We start from the raw sequence: 14,543 nt of genomic DNA, 5'->3' as shown, positions 1-14,543 counted from the left end.
CATAATAAGAAGAATATCAAACTCAGTTTTAAAGAATACCTCCATTTTTCGCTTCCATGTAGCGAAGTCTCCGTCAAATTTCGGAGGATGAATACTTGTTCCGGTCATTATCTTGATCTTCGTTCTTTAGTCGGCGGTTAGTCCTTCTGAGACTGTCGGGCTCTGATACTACTTGTTGGTGCAGCGGGGTCGGCAAGAGGGGAGGGGTGAATTGCCTGTAAAATAAGAATACCTCCTCAAACTTTCAACTCTAAAATTATAGCAACAATAATAAAAAAAAATAAAATAAAGCAGAATAACAGAAAAGAAAGAAGACTCAGCGATTTTGACTTGGTTACAACCAAGAAGGTTGTTAATCCAAGGTGGTTGGAAGGCGGAGAAGCTTTTTACACACTAAAAGCTCTTACAAGTTGCTAGGAAGTTGTTACAGAGTTGATTGATTATTTCCTAGCTCCAGGGGCCTTTATATAGCTCCTGGAAAGTCTATCTCGAGTGTTGAAGGCGCCTCCAAGAGGGTTGAGGGCGCCTCCAAGAAGTTTGACCGAATAAATCTTTATCTGATTGCAAACATTCATCTTGACTGGGTTTGAGGCACCTCCATTGCCCTTGAGGGCGCCTCAGACTGGATTTTAGGCGCCTCCAAGCCTGCAGGCAGCGCAGGCACCTTCAGCCCTTTGTTAAAGGCGCCTCCAGCTAGTTTTCAGCTCCTTTTGACTTCTATTCATCTTCCGAAGCTCTGATTGCTTGGGTAATTCCCACCAACCGAAATATGGCTCACCCGAACCCACTTTCCGGCCTTCTCCTCAAGCAGGCTTCCGACCCGGCTTCTCGTCCCTCAAACGTCGTGCACGTTCTTCTCACCCACTGGTGTACTCTTCTGCAGCTCTTTCATCCTTCGGACGCACCGAGCCTGTCAGCTCCCTTCTCGTGTCGTCCTTCTCGCTAGTTACGTCTTCCGCTCGACTTCTTGCGCTCCTAAATTCCTGCACACTTAGACACAGGGATCAAATAATAAGCAGAACTTAACCTAACTTGGTTGATTATATCAAAACACCCACGGGATCCAACAGAGTGTGAGTCAGCCGAGGAGCCAAATCTGGGAGCGACATGGAGTCCGGTGCAGCATGGATCCAAAAGGCGGCATATAGGCCGAAATATGACAACGACACCTAGGCCGACATACCCCAGCGACTCATAGACGGGAACATGGCACACAGGTCGGGTAATACCCGTAACTCACAACCTGAAACACAGCGGCTCGATGGTTGAAACATAGTACACAGGGCAGAACACAAATCATGGAGACAGAGTGCAATAGCAGGGGCCCGCAGGCCGGATCAGCGATGGCTCAAGTGTCGGACCAGCGTGCGCCGACATGGATAGAATATCGGATGGAACTCGGAAGTGTATGGCAGCGCGGATCAAGGGCTGTCTACAACGATGGGGCACTGTTGCGGCTCGGAGGCCGGCTGCGATGATGGGAACCGGATGCAGATCGAGGCTAGTCTTGCTCTGACGTGGTCGGTAGACGACTGATCGGGGATGCTGACGATGCCTAGAGAGAAGGCAGTGTGTGTTTGGCCTTGGCGTCAGCGTGGAGCGAGGAAATGCGGTGAGCCACACTGGGCGGTGGAGCGGCGTGCCCTGTGGAGCGATGGAGGCGACGTTGGTAGCGGGAGGCGCGGGCAGAGGCATGTCTTCAGCTGTGGCAGAAGAAAACTAGCCTTCGGCGAGGCGACGAGAGACGCCCAAGGCATCTACGGCTACGCCATTCGTGATAAGGGTCGCGTGAGAGGTCCCGACGACGGAGAAGAGGAGGAGGTGCACCCCTTCATCTACGGCGGCACTCTCGATGCTGTCAGCCATCCTTGTGCGTGGGCATGAGGCGGTGGCGGCGCTGGCGTGAGATAGATGCAGTTTCTCGCAGGAGAGGGAGGCATACTCCTCCGAGTGTACGACTCAAGCTGCTGCCTCAGAGAAGAGGCACCTGAGAGGGAGAGAAGGGGAGGAGAGCAGTGGCTAGAGGGAGGGAGAGAGGTGGCGGCTGAAACCCAAACCCAGCAGCCCCCTTTTACCCACACGATGAACAACAGTGCATAAACACCAAAACCCTTTACCTACAAAATGATCGAAATGCTCCTCTTTTTCTCCCTAATTTCCTTTGAGCCCATCAATATATCCACATCAATTCTTTATATTTATTTTTAAATTATTTTATATAAAATCTTCATTAATCGCATTTAAGGAATTGAACTATTAATGTGTGGAAGTTTTAACATCCACCCATATTGATTTATAATACCATTTAGATGTTATAACAACTATATATTAACACTGGATGCTCTAAATAATATCAAATATTAAAATAATAAAAGAAAATGGTTGATAAAGAGGTGTGAGCTACTTTGAGAGTGAGGTTTCCAATTATTTGTCCAGTTGCTTGCAAATTTCAATACACCAACATCTATTAATCACTTCTACTCATTGAAAAATATACAATGAATTAAAAGGAATTAATATATTTAGTGCTTTAAAAGCTGAAAAAAAAAATCCATTTAATTAAGAAATAAGTTTCGAAAAACAAAAAATGAATATCATGTCTTTTTATTTAAGGTCTCTTTCACAGTCATTAATTGTGAGTAGGATAGATTAGAGCATCCACACTATTAGTTAATGGGAATGTTATAATACCTTCATTAGTGTTAAAATCATTATGAAGGGATGTTATAATACCCCTTCACATTAACATTTTCATGACTTTGAACGTGTTAATGTGGTATGGGATGGGTCAGCCCTGGGCCACCCCGGTAAATGTATTTCTTTTATTTTTTTATTTAAAAAATATAAATTTTTAAAATTAAAAATCAAATAAAATAGGTAAATAATAAATAATGAGTGTATTTTCAGTAATAATATTATTATTTTTAAATGGTAATAATTTATTTTTTTACATATTTTTTCCAACGATTTAGGTTTGTATTTTATATTATTTTATTTATTTATAATTTACCTTTTATTTAATTTGAATTAAATTTAAAAAATTATAACGACTAGTTAACTACTATTATTAAAAATAATAATAATAATTTTAATATTTTAAAATTTATTTATTTAATATGATATGATCCTGTCCGGACGCTGAGTTGACAGACGCTGGGGACGTGGCGCTTTTGTTGACGACGTATGGACCTCTGACTGGCGTGAGCCTCCGGTGAGAACCTGCAAACACAAAACAAAGCCAGGAAGGGGTTCCCGGCGACGGCCCTCCGACGCTCAAGTCAGCTCCGGCGAGAAGAGATCGAGGCAGAATAACGAGCGTGAAGGCTAGCTACAGTAGATGAGAATGCATACCTTCGTCAAAGCCTGGGGTCTTTATATAAGACCCCTGGGAGGCGCGTGCACGCTTCTCAAGGCGTGCGCGCTTCCCAAGACCTACCTCAAAATGGATGTGTCCGAAAAGTACGTCTGGCGTCATACCGCAACTGTCCGAGCATATCTCTGCCCTGACAGCGGAAACTTCCACCGTACGATTCTCTGTCCGGTCCGGCTGCCGACCATGCTGTTCGTCGGCGACACATGTCTTGAGGAGGATATCACCAGCTGTCCCCTTCGTCCTCTTCCGCACCTTTTGTCTTTTACTAGTCTGAACGGGAGAGATGCTTAGACTCACTGCCGTCCGGGAAGGGACATGTACTGGACCGAACGGAAGAGACGCTCGGCCCGTCGGCCACCCGGTAGTTTGGTGGATCATCACGGCTGAGCCGAGCGGGTCGTCCGCTCGGTTGAGGGCAACTGGCACGGTCTTCTGAACAAAAGGAGTCATGCTTGGCTTGTGAGCTTCGGAAGCTCGGCATAACGGCCGAGCTGTCAAAGCACCGGCTCGGGTGCTACCCGCGCCGATCGCTCAAATAGGTTAACTTGGACCACGACCGCCACAGGGCCGCTAACCATCATCCGGACGGGCCCCCCTTTCTTACCACCGGATCACGTGCCTCCCCCTTAAGTCTAGTCGAAGGAGGTTGTAGGTCCGACTGACTGGACTAGTATGCCAACAAAGGGTCGACCGGTCAGGGATGCCGAGCGGCTATAACATTACCTCATACCGCCGAATGGAAGCGTGTCCACTATCACTTGGCAGAATTTTTTCTGATTCGTCTACCTATCTGAAGATAGTCAGTGATGACCTATCTCAATTCTCCTCGGAATGTTCGCAAATCCCGTCCATCATGGCAGAGCATGCGGCCACGCCTTCGTAATGGCGTTCATTAAATGCCCTCCTATGATTGACAACCACGTGACACCGCCGCTGTCATCGCACGCACGAGGCGACAGGCTCGATGTGACCTCTGGCGGTTTGAATTCAACGGTGTGATTTGTGCCTTGGGGCCTGCGACCTAGATCAAACGGCTCCGCTCGGCCGAACCTCTCTTTTATAAAGTCGTAGCGTTGTTCCTGTTTCATTTCGCAGTCTTCGCATTTTGGTGCTCCAGCTACTCGGTGCTCATCGCTCCGTCGACGAGTTGCGCTCAGGGCTCCGTTAATTCACGCTTTCCTTCCCTCCTCCGAGTAAGGTCATTGTTTCTTCTTGTCTTAGCCTCTGTTTCTCTCGCCTTTTTGAGTTTTTGGTGTTTCCCTGTCGTCTTTTTTGTCGACCTCCCTATATTCTCACTTTCTCCACTGTTCCGGCAATGACGAGTTCGTCACAACCGTCTGACCTTGCTCCCGGCCTCCGGTATACTACCATGGAGAGCCGGTTTGATGCAGGTGATGTGGTGAGCCTCGTCTGGACCTTCGAACTTCCCCCTGACCATAAATTAGTATTAGCTAATTCGTCCGATCGGCCTAATGATCCGCCGACCGGCACTACTTGTTTCTTTCGAGACTAGTTCACAGTTGGTCTGCGCTTTCCCATACATCCGTTCGTCATTGAAGTATGCAATTATTTTCGCCTCCCGCTCGACCAACTCGTTCCAAACTCGTTTAGGTTGTTGTGCGGCGTGGTTGTCTTATTTAAGCTGCACAATATCCCTTTAGTTCCCAAGATTTTCCATTACTTCTACTATCTCAAACAGTCCGAGTGGGGTACTTTCCTTTTTCAGTCTCGGATCGGCCTTGTCTTCTTCGACAAAATGCCCACGTCTAATAAACACTGGAAAGAATACTTTTTCTTTCTGCATTTGCCCGAATCGCCGCCTTTCCGACCCAAATGGCAGACCGTCGTACCCACTCCACCTGAGCTCAGTAAATACAAGAGCCAGCCGGCCTACCTTCACGCAGCCAACCTGCTGGCCGGTCAAAAGTTCAACATCCACAAACTGCTCTGTGAGGGCGTGCTATACATATTCGGGCTGAGTTCGATCCGCTCGAAACTTCCGAGCAGCATGGGTAAGAGCTTTCTCGATCCTCTTTTCCTTTTGATCTAACTGATTTGTTTTCCCTTTTTGCAGTTGACATCATGATGCGCGCTCGCACTACCGAGCGGATGAGGTTGAGGGCCGCCGAGATTGAAGCGGCGATTGCTAAGGAGATGGCCGACCTTGGCATTGCGCCTGTCGGCTCGCACGAAGGGGAGAGCGGCGAGGCACCTACTGCTATCGGTGGATCAGCTGTTCGGGTCTCTGCCACAGAAGCGGTGGGCGATGCTACTTCGTCCGCTAGACACCCCCTCTACTCAAGACGAGGGCGTGGAGCAATCGACCGAGGATGTTCCTTTGGTGATCCGCAAACGTCGCCGGACGGAGATACCTGCCCGTTTGGCAACACCTGTGGAGTGTAGGCGCAGCGGAGACCGGCAAGAGGGGGGTGAATTGCTGAAATCAAAAATAAACTATACCCTCCTCGGATTTCAACTCAAAATTTAAATCAGCAATAAAATAACAACTAAATTAAGGAGACAGAAAAAGAAACAGAAACAGAATTTAACCTGGTTACAACCAAGGAGGTTGTTAATCTAGGGCGATGAAAAGCTCTACTAGCAGAATCTCCTTTACTGTAGGCGAAGAAGCCTTTTTACACTTAGAACGCTCACTTAGTTGCTAGGAATTGATTACAAGTTGGATGCTTGAGTTGTTGTTGAATTTCTAGCTCCAGGGGCCTTTTTATAGCTCCTGGAAATTCTATCCCGAGGGTCCAAGGCGCCTCCAACAAAGTCCAAGGCGCCTCCAGCTCGGTGAGTGGATAGAATTCTATCCGGTGCTCGAACGGTCATTCTGACCTGGCTCAAGGCGCCTTCAATAAGCAATGAAGGCGCCTTCAATGTTCAAGGCGCCTTCAATGCTTGTTTAAGGCGCCTTCAAGTTACAGTAACTTCTGCTACAGTAACTTAATTTGCAGCCTTTTTGACTCCTTTTCTTCTTCGCTTTGGCTTTCGAAGCTCCGTTCTTTTGGGTGATTGCGGCCAACCGGAATAGGGCTCACCCGAACCCAATTCCCGACCTTCTCCTCGAGCAGCCTTCCGTCCCAGCTTAACGTCCCTCGAACGCCGCGCACACTCTTCACGCCCACTGGAGTACTCTTCCGCAGCTCTCTCGTCCTTCGGATGCACCGAGCCCATCGGCTCACTTCCCGTGCCGTCCTTCTCGCTAGCTGCGTCTTCCGCTCGACTTCCTGTGCTCCTAAGCTCCTGCACACTCAGACACATGGATCAAACACAGCAAGACCTAACCAACTTGGTTGATCACATCAAAACTACCACGGGGTCCAACAATCTCCCCCTTTTTGATGTGCATCAACCCAAGTTCAAGTTAGGATTAAAATAGACATAAAAAGTAATTTTAAAGAAAAATTACTAAACTAACAAGTTAAGCATAAGTTTTGCAAAAAAATAAAATTGCAACATAAAAAATTTTAATTTTCCTAATTCTCCTTACTCCCCCTAAACTTGTACCTTACTCTCTCCCTTTGATCACAGCAAAAATGGGGTCTTAAGTAAGAAAAAAAATTTTAAGTAAGATTGAAGGTTTGAAAAAAAAAAATTTCTAAGTAAAAATGAATTTTTGAAAAAAAAATTCGAAGTTAAATTGAATTTTCCAAAAAAAAATTCTAAGTTAAAAACAATCCTAAGTAAATTGTTTTAAATATTCCAAAAAAAAAAACAGTCTAAGTCAAATGAAGTTTTCCAAGAAAAAAAAATTCTAACCAAAAAATTAAGTTAGAATTTTTCAAAATAATTTCTAATGATTTTTTTTTTAATTTTAACAAATATTTGATAACCTTTCAAAACATTATTTAATTCTTGTTTAATGCTTTTTTAGAAAGTTAATTAAACATTTTCTTTCAATATTTTAGCTTCCAAGTCGTGGCGAGGCACTAGGCCTTCTTGGTTATTGGAGCAACAACTACTTCCTTAGACAAAGCTTTCATAAAGAATTTCAATGTTTAATTTTTCTCTCTTTAAGTTTTTTAATTAAAAAATTAATTCTGCACAGATTTTGGAACCCAATAAAGGTTCCTTCCAACAGGATTAGTCAAAAACTTAGGGGGTATATATAATCTTTAGGAATTTTCCTAAGTTGACCCTGATGCTTTCTTATATACCAATTTAATTTTCCATAAATTCTAAGTTTTGATTTTGGAAAAACATTTATCTTTAAGCATGCATCAATTTTTAATTTTTCAATTTCAAATTTTAAATTTTCATTTTCTGATTTCAAATTTTCATTTTCTTTTTCTAATTTATCTAATTCTCTAGAAAGAGCTTTAATAAATCTAAACGATTGAATCGGGGTTAGATTGCGTACCTTACTTACCTGATCTGGTGACGCTCCCCCTTCACTGCTGCTTTCTTCTGACGTTCCTCCCCCTTCGTCGATGCTCATCTCTGAGCTAGACGTTTCTTCTAGCTGATGGCTGGCCATCAGTGCTAGTCCCGAGAATTCTTCGACTTCCGATTCGGAGGATGACGAATCATCCCACGTAGCCTTCAGATTCTTGTGCTTGGAGGGTTCTGGTTTCTTGTATTTTGACTTTTCTTTTTCTTTCTCCTTTCTCTTTAGCTTTGGGCAGTCATCTTTGATGTGCCCCTCTTCGTTGCAGTTATAGCAGCGAACCGTCCTCTTCTTTCGATGATGCCTCTGCGATTTAAATTTATTAGTATTGAAAAACTTATTGAAGCGTCTTACCAGTAGTGCCGCTTCGGATTCGTCGACTGAGGCTTCGGAGTCAGAACTGTTCATCTTTGCCTTTAAGGCAATGTTCTTACTTGTCTTCTCTGCTCCGTTGGATCTGAAACTCGAGATTCGTGAAGTTCAAAAGTGAAAAATAATTGTTCTAAAGTACTTACCTCGAGGTCCTTAGAGATGTAATACGCATCTACTAAGGAGACCCACTCTGGAGTTCTCGGGAAGGCATTGAGCGCGTATCAGATAGAATCCTGGTTGGTTACCTCTTCTCCAAGGTTCGTTAGTTGCGTTATCAGCTCCTTGATTGTCGCTTGGAGTTGCGCTACCTTCTCGCCTTGGTTCATTCGGAGGTTCGTTAACTGGTTCCGGAGGATGTCGCGCTTCGGAAGTACCTTCATGAAGCTCCAGGAATTTTTCCCAGAGATCTTTCGCGGAGTTGTAGCTTCCGATCCGATTTACCTCCTGCGGCGGTAGAACGCTGAGTAGGTGGAACTCAGCCGTTCTGTTGGCGACGAAATCTACTTGCTCCTTTTTCGTCCAGGTATTTTCCTCCTTATCTTTCGGAACTGCATAGTCATATTTCATTATTAACAGAATGTCAAATTCGATTTTAAAAAATACCTCCATTTTGCGCTTCCATGTGGCGAAGTCTCCGTCGAACTTCGGGGGATGGATGTTCGCTCCGGCCATCGTCTTGATCGTAGTGCTTCAGTTGGCGGTTAGTCCTTCTGAGGCGATCAAGCTCTGATACCAATTGTAGGCGCAGCGGAGACCGGCAAGAGGGGGGTGAATTGCTGAAATAAAAAATAAACTATACCCTCCTCGGATTTCAACTCAGAATTTAAATCAGCAATTAAATAACAACTAAATTAAGGAGACAGAAAAATAAACAGAAACAGAATTTAACCTGGTTACAACCAAGAAGGTTGTTAATTTAGGGCGATGAAAAGCTCTACTAGCAGAATCTCCTTTACTGTAGGCGGAGAAGCCTTTTTACACTTAGAACGCTCACTTAGTTGCTAGGAATTGATTACAAGTTGGATGCTTGAGTTGTTGTTGAATTTCTAGCTCCAGGGGCCTTTTTATAGCTCCTGGAAATTCTATCCCGAGGGTCCAAGGCGCCTCCAACAAAGTCCAAGGTGCCTCCAACAAAGTCCAAGGCGCCTCCAGCTCGGTGAGTGGATAGAATTCTATCCGGTGCTCGAACGATCATTCTGACCTGGCTCAAGGCGCCTTTAATAAGCAATGAAGGCGCCTTCAATGTTCAAGGCGCCTTCAATGCTTGTTTAGGGCGCCTTCAAGTTACAGTAACTTCTGCTACAGTCTTCCTGCTACAGTAATTTCCAACCTCTTTTGACTCCTTTTCTTCTTCGCTTTGGCTTTCAAAGCTCCGTTCTTTTCGGTGTTTCGGCCAACCGGAATAGGACTCACCCGAACCCAATTCCCAACCTTCTCCTCGAGCAGTCTTCCGTCCTGGCTTAACGTCCCTCGAACGCCGCCCACGCTCTTCACGCCCACCGGAGTACTCTTCCGCAGCTCTCTCGTCCTTCGGACGCACCGAGCCCGTCGGCTCACTTCCCGTGCCGTCCTTCTCGCTAGCTGCGTCTTCCGCTCGACTTCCTGTGCTCCTAAGCTCCTGCACACTCAGACACAGGGATCAAACACAGCAGGACCTAACCAACTTGGTTGATCACATCAAAACTACCACGGGGTCCAACACGGAGCAGGTGTCCGAGCAGGTTGGCGCTCCTTCCGCAGGGGTTGACTTGGCTCCGGCTTCTATCGAAGCAATTTCCTCAGATCGCACTATTTCCTAGCTCGATCGGCCGATGGATCCAATTGAAGCGCAACCAGTCAGTTCTTTGCCACCGGCCCGTCGATGTATACGGCGCTCCGGCATCACTTCCGCTCGGACCGGCCAGTCCTCCGGTCCTTCAGGTTCAGCTCAGTCTGCTCCGAGTGGTCGCCGAATAGTTAAGGCCATACTGCTCCTACCAACAGAAGAGTTCCTTCTAGCAGCCGACCGACCGATAATTCCAGAGCACCAGATCACCATTCGTGGGTCGCTTACCAAAATATGGGAGGATGCAATGGCCCGTGTTGCCATGATGACCCCCGTCAGCTCGGCGATAGCCATCTGCAGCAAGCCACCGGTGTATGCCTCCTCCTCCTTCCTTCACATTATTATTTTTGCTTGGCTCTTAACGTTATTTTCTCTGAGTGCAGAGTTGGGTGGAGAGCATCGCAGTCAGCAACCGCTTGGCGCTGCTAGAGGAAGAGTTGAAGAAACTTAAGATTTCCGGGGGAGGCTCGGTCCAAGGGCCTTCACCTACTGAGCTGAAGGCCGAGCTGGTCGATACAAAGAGGCTCCTGGAGGATGAGCGGCATAAATCCTCTGGACTGGAAACCACGGTGGCTCGACTCGAAGCCAAGGTCAAGGCACATGACCAGGAGATCAAGCTGGTGATTGCGGAGAAGAACAAGGCCATTACTGAGTGGGATGCAAAAAATGTTGAGGCCCGGGCGTTGGAGCAACGTGTCCAGGAATTAGCCGACATGTTATCCGCCGAACGGAAAAGCCGATCGGTGGAAAAGACTGAATCCCTTGAAGCTTCTCAAGCCGCCCTCAAGGAGTACCAGGATAGCAAATCAGGCCGATTTACTGTGATGAGGCAAGCTTATGTCCGCTTGGATGATTTTGCCCAGAAGGTCTGTGACCGGCTCGTTGTCGCCTTTAAGGAGGCCATTAATTCTACGACTGCTTATCTGAAGGGTAAGGGTCATCTTTCTGAAGTGACGGCTATCCCGCCTAAGGATTTGGTCGGGCTGCTCGATGTCATCCCTGAGCCAATCTTTGATTATCTGGAGTGAGAAGGGTTAATCCTTTTGTAAGTCATTTTTGTAAGTCGTGGATGTATGTTGGTCGTCCGGCTGGAACTTCTTTAATGAAATTAGTTTTTCCGTGTTTACTCCTGTCATTGGTTGATTTCTTAGGTCCAAGCGGAATACTTGACCTTAACTTCTGATAAGTCCCAGGATAGCGACTCCTGGATATGAAACCGTCGTTCGACCACTAACCGGCGACTTAGATATTCTTTCGATAAGATATTCATGCTTGTCGAATCGACCCTTTGGTTGTCATTTGACTCTAGGGTTTTATCGTCGCCGCCCGACGGGCTTTTGGTCGGGGGGTTTATGGTCGCTGCTTCGACCCTAGAGTTTAACGTCGCCGCTCGACGATCTTCCGAGCGGGATATTTATGGTCGCCGCTTCGACCCTAGAGTTTAACGTCGCCGCTCGACGGTCTTCCGAGCGGGGTATTTATGGTCGCTCTTCGACCCTAGAGTTTAATGTCGCCGCCCAACGATCTTCCAAGCGGGATATTTATGGTCGCCGCTTCGACCCTAGAGTTTAACGTCGTCGCTCGACGGTCTTCCGAGCGGGATATTTATGGTCGCCGCTTCGACCCTAGAGTTTAACGTCGCCGCTCGACGGTTTTCATGGGCCTAGCCGTTCAGCGTATTCTTTTCTTTTTGATATCATTCATGCATTCAAAGGGAACCAAGGAACGGAAAGTACATATAACGAATTACATGGGCACACTTTTCATCCAACTCGATACGGCTGGAGATGCTTAGCGCTCCATGGTAGTTTTAGCTGTCGTCCATCTTCATCCTCGAGGTAATAGACGCCCGATCGGAGCTTCTCGATGACCTTGAAGGGCCCAGCCCAGGGTGCCTCCAGCTTGCTCACATCTCCGACCGGCTTCACCTTTTTCCATACGAAGTCGCCGACTTGGAATGCCCTGGAAATCACTCGCCTGTTGTAATTCTGCTTCATTCTTTGCCGGTACGCCATTAGCAGGACGGATGCTGTTGGTGCAGCGGAGGCCGGCAAGAGGGGGGTGAATTGCTGAAAACAAAAATTAAACTATACCCTCCTCGTACTTTCAACTCAATTAGTGCAATAGTGATAAATTAATAAAGCAATAAAAACTAAATAAAGAAATACAGAGAAGATCAGGATTTTAACCTGGTTACAACCAAGGAGGTTGTTAATCCAGGACAGTAGAAAAAGTGCAGTAAGAAAAATCTCCTTCTCTGAAGGCGGAGAAGTCTTTTACACTTTGGAAGCTCACTAGTTGCTTAGGAATTGCTTACAGATTGAATACTTGAGTTGTTATTGAATTCCTAGCTCCAGGGGCCTTTATATAGGCCCTGGAAATCTTATCCCGAGAGTCCAAGGCGCCTCCAACTCGATCTGCGGATAAAACTTTATCCGCAGCGCAAACGGTCAAACTGGCCTGCTCAAGGCGCCTTAAACAATCCATTCAAGGCGCCTTCAATGTTTAAGGCGCCTTCAAGATTCCTGCTACTGTAATTTCTGCTACAGTAACTTCCAGCCTCTTTTGACTCCTTTTCTTCTTCACTTTGTCTTCCGAAGCTCCGTTTGTTTGGGTGATTTCAGCCAACCGAAATAGGGCTCACCCGAACCCAATTTCCGGTCTTCCTCGAGCAGCCTTTCGTCCCAGCTTAACGTCCCTCGAACGTCGCGCACGCTCTTCATGCCCACCGGAGTACTCTTCCGCAGCTCTCTCGTCCTTCGGACGCACCGAGCCCGTCAGCTCCCTTCCCGTGCCGTCCTTCTCGCTAGCTGCGTCTTCTGCTTGACTTCCTGTGTTCCTAAGCTCCTGCACACTCAGACACAGGGATCAAACACAGCAGGACCTAACCAACTTGGTTGATCACATCAAAACTACCACGAGGTTTAACAATCTCCCCCTTTTTGATGTGCATCAACCCAAGTTCAAGTTAGGGTTAAAATAGACATAAAAAGTAATTTTAAAGAAAAATTACTAAACTAACAAGTTAAGTATAATTTTTGCAATTAGTAAAATTACAACAAAAATAGAAAAAGAAATTTAAATTTTAAATTTTTTCTAACTCCCCCTAAACTTGTACTTTTCTCTCCCCCTTTGATCACAGCAAAAATGGGGTTAATAAAAATAGAGAGAATTATCCAACAATATGTTAGGTAAAATAAATGGTTCAAATATATTCCAAGTAAGAATGAAATTTTGAAAAAATTTCTAGGTAAAATTTTGCAAGTCAAAAAGTTTCCACAGAAAAATTTTCAAGTTAAAAATTTTTCCAAAAAATGTTAGTAAAATGAATTTTTGAATTTTTCAGAAGAATATTAAAAAAAATTCTAAGTTAAATTACTTTTTAGAATTATAGAAAAGGCTTTTAACTTAGGCGAAAATAATAAATTTTTTTTATTATTATTAAAAAAAAATTCATTCTCAAGTTATTGCCATTTCTTTAACCTTATTATGATATCTAAATTTCCACTTTAGTTTATCATAATTTTTTAGATTTAAGGAAAACAATATTAAGTATGCAAAAAATTGTTTTGACAAAATAATTGATAAAAGATCTTTTGATAATTCGTTCGACAAATTATTTTGTAACTCACAAGAATCTTTTGGCAATGTTTTTAGTTTCAGAAATTCTTTCAACAAAATAGTTGGTAAAAAAAATTTCGACAGTGTTTTTAATTGGAGAGATTCGTTCGACAAAATTTTTTCTAATTCAGAAAATTCTTTCGAAGATTTAATTTTTAATTCGCAAAAATTTTCAGGTACCTTCTCGATTAATGTAATTAATTGTTCAGAAGGTGGAGACCATACCTGACTTACCTTGTCAGCTGTTGATTCTTCCCCTGTCGAGTTGCTTTCTTCTGAAGTCTCTTCCCCTTCATCGATGCTCATCTGGGATGAGTTTTCTGTGGCTTCAGGATGGAATTCGGCTGTTGGGGCTGTTGGGGCTGTTGCGGCATTTACCTTGGATTCGGACTCTTCATAGATCTTTAAGAACTTTTCCCAAAGTTCTTTTGCGCTATTGTACTCTCCAACTTTGTCGAGATCTTCATTTGGTATTGTGGTTAGAAGATGAAATTCAGCCCGCGCATTTGCCATCGACTCATCACGTTGCTTCTCGTTCCAGAGGTATTTCTCGAGCTCTTCTTCGTTTACTTTCTTTGGTGCTTCATAACCAGATTTCATTATTAAATAAATACCAAAATCAGACTTAAGGTATACCACCATTTTTTACTTCCATGAAGCAAACTCCCCCTCGAATGTAGGTGGGTAGTCACTGGCTCCGGCCATCGTCTAGATCTTCGTGCTTCAGTCGGCGGTTAGTCCTTCTGAGGCGGTCCGGCTCTGATACCACTTGTTGGTGCAGTGGAGGCAGGCAAGAGGGGGGTGAATTACTGAAAACAAAAAATAAAAACTACCCTCCTCGGATTTTAACTCAGAATTTAAAACAGCAATAATAATAGCAACTAAATTAATGAAACAAAAAAAGAAACAGGAACAGAAAATAGACTCAAGGATTTAACCTGGTTACAACCAAGGAGGTT

Source organism: Zingiber officinale, chromosome 4B, assembly GCF_018446385.1.
Source record: "Zingiber officinale cultivar Zhangliang chromosome 4B, Zo_v1.1, whole genome shotgun sequence".
In the NCBI taxonomy this organism is placed as follows: Eukaryota; Viridiplantae; Streptophyta; class Magnoliopsida; order Zingiberales; family Zingiberaceae; genus Zingiber; species Zingiber officinale.
This window is presented reverse-complemented; position numbering follows the sequence as displayed.